A 3,138-nucleotide genomic window follows, 5' to 3' on the forward strand; every position below is an offset into this window, starting at 1 on the left:
TTTTTTTTTTTTTGGTTTATCGAGACAGGGTTTCTCTGTGGTTTTGGAGCCTGTCCTGGAACTAGCTCTTGTAGACCAGGCTGGTCTCGAACTCACAGAGATCTGCCTGCTTCTGCCTCCCAAGTGCTGGGATTAAAGGTGTGCGCCACCACCGCCCGGCCTGGCCTGATGTTTTGTTTGTTTGTTTTTTTTTAAAGATTTATTGTATTGTATTTAGGAGTGTTTGCCTGTATGTCCGTATGTTCACCATGTGCATCCATCCAGGTGCCACTGGAGATCAGAAGGTGGCTTTGGATCTTCTGGAACTGGACTCAGAAGCGGCTGTGCTGGGAACCGAATCCAGGTCCTCTGTAAGAGCAGTAAGTGCTCTTACTAGCTGAACCGTCCCTTCAATTCCCCCCATCCCCACGTAGAACTTTGTACTCTCGGCCTCTAAGCACTGAGTGGCTCTTGCTTGATGATGTAGGGACCTACTCTGTGGAGACAGAGCTGCTCACTATAGGGCACACTTGGGCCTGAATTAGTGCACAGTGCTTCGTCTGTGTGTGCCGGTGAGGTAACATCTCTGCCTCATCTGAGCCCCGCCGTCCCTCCATAAGCACTGACTTTCCCTGTAAGACAGGTGCAACAATGTCTGTCACACATAATACTGGACATTTAACAACTGTGTCTAGCTCCTGAACACTGGGGACACGGTATCAGACAGGGCCGTGCCCACGTGGCTGTACACAGAGAACTTAACTGTCAAGCAGTGAAGGCTACAGCGTCGGGGAGCTCAGGCAGGAGGCAGCACGCGGCTTCCTCCTTCTCTACTCCATTGACACTCAACCTCGGGCCACCTAAATCCAGGGGAAGACCAGGTGAGGTCAGGTGGAAGGCCACAGAACAGGCCCCGCCTACTGAGAAGTCCCGCCCCTAGGAAAAAGTGAGCCAATGAGAGCGAGAAGCCAGTTCCGAGGGGCGGGACTAGCAGCGGAAAGGGGCGGGCGTCGTTGCCAGGTGTCCCTCCTTCCTCTCCCACGTGGGCTGTGGAGCTGACCAGAGCACGGGCCCAGCCTGAGGTGAGCGAGGCCGGCGGGGCGCGCCCCGGGGCCCGACTGTGTCGGCACGCCTGAGGTCTGTGGGGATTCTCGGACTCTGGGGTTGGGTCCCCGCGGTAGTCACACCTTCAACGCTGTGCCTCGCGCCTTGCTTCTGTCCCTCGCGCCTCACCCGCCACTTCTAACACCTTCCTCCTTAGTTCCTCACCCCTGAACCCAGACGCTCTCCTTCATGTCCTCACCCAAAGCCTCGTCTCCCACCCCTCAGCCTCCTCCTCCCACACCCCAAGGACCTCCCCTCGGGGTCTTGGACCACAGCAAAACTGCCCCCCCCTCCTCACCCACGCGGGAGATGCCTCGCATCACCTCACCTCACACGTCATTATTTCCCTCTCCTCAGCTTCCTCAGTCCCAACCCCAGATGTCTCCTTCCTCAACCCTTTCCCTTACATCCCCTCGGCTTCTTCCCTCCACATCCCAATGCCACCCCTCATCTCCTCCCACAGCCTCAGTTCCTTCCCCTCAATTTCATCAGCCTACATCCCAGTTGCCTCTGCTCAGCTTCTCCACCCCACAGCCCAGATGTCTCTTTTTGTCTCTTTAACTCCATACTCCACCAAGCTTTTTCTTTTGGGCCACCAACCAGCTCCCAAATCACGACAGGGAGACTTAATAGTTATGAATGCTCAACCTAGGTTCAGGTCGCTACTGGCCAGCACTTTTTTAACTTAAATTAACTTCCTTTTCTCTCTCTCTCTCTCTCTCTCTCTCTCTCTCTCTCTCTCTCTCTCTCTCTCTCTCTCTCTTTGATTTTCGAGACAGGGTTTCTCCATGGCTTTTTGGTTCCTGTCCTGGAACTAGCTCTTCTAGACCAGGCTGGCATCGAACTCACAGAGGTCTGCCTGCCTCTGCCTCCCCAACTTCTTTCTCTTTATCTACATTTTGCCTCAGGAGTTTTTAACCTTTCCTTTCTGTATGTCTGGCCCCAGGGTGTCTCCCTCATTCTTGCCTCTCTTCTCTTCTCTCCTTTTTCTCTCTCTTCCTCCTATTCATTCTCTCTGCCCACCAGCCCCACCTATCCCTCTCCTGACTAGTTATTGGTCTGCTTTTTATTAGACCAATCGGGTGCCTTAGGCAGGCAAGGTGAAACAAATGCAACTCATTTAACCTAATTAAACAGATGCAGCACAAACAAATGTAACTTTGCACAGTTAAAGTAATATTCTGCAGCATAAGCAAATATAAGACATCTTTGCCTAGTTAACCACAACACCACACTCTTATTATCCTCCCCTCAGTGTCTTCTGCCATTCCCCACTTCCTTATCTCTCTTCCCTCATCTCCTGGCCCTACACCCTTCCCTCCTCTCAGCTCCCTTCATATCCTCATTCCACACTTTATCTCTTTCAACTTCTTCAACCCATATTCTTACCTGCTTCTCCTCTCTGGTCCAGCCTGCAAACCCTTCATTCAGTTTCCTTACTCCAGCTTCTCATCTACAGCCAAAGCCTGCACTTCTCTCTCTACTCAGCACCAACACTTCCCTTTATACCTGTGGTGGTTTGGATAAGAATGCCCCCACCCACTGGGTGATAGTGGTGCACGCCTTTAACCCCAACACTTGGGAGGCAGAGGCAGGCGGATATCTGTGACTTCCAGGCCAGCCTGGTCTACAGAACTAGTTCCAGGACAACTAGGACTGTTACACAGAGAAACATGGTCTCGAGAAAAAAAGAATGCCCTCACACACCCACCTCCTGAGGCTGAGGCTCATGTATTTGAATGTTTGGTCACCAGGAAGTGGAACTCTTTGAATGGATTAGAAGGATTAGGAGGCAGTATAGCCTTGTTGGAATAGGTGTGGCCTTGTTGAAGGAATTGTGACACTGGGGGTGGGCTTTGAGGTTTCAAAAGCCCACATCAGGGGCTGGAGAGATGGCTCAGAGGTTAAGAGCACTGACTGCTCTTCCAAAGGTCCTGAGTTCAATTCCCAGCAACCACATGGTGGCTCACAACCATCTGTAATGAGATCCGGTGCCCTCTTCTGGCCTGCAGGCATGGAGGCTGAACACTGTGTACATAATAAATAAATAAATAT

The sequence above is a fragment of the Alexandromys fortis genome, unplaced genomic scaffold (assembly GCF_014885135.2).
Source record: "Alexandromys fortis isolate MF-2015 unplaced genomic scaffold, M_Fortis_MF-2015_v1.1 scaffold_28, whole genome shotgun sequence".
In the NCBI taxonomy this organism is placed as follows: Eukaryota; Metazoa; Chordata; class Mammalia; order Rodentia; family Cricetidae; genus Alexandromys; species Alexandromys fortis.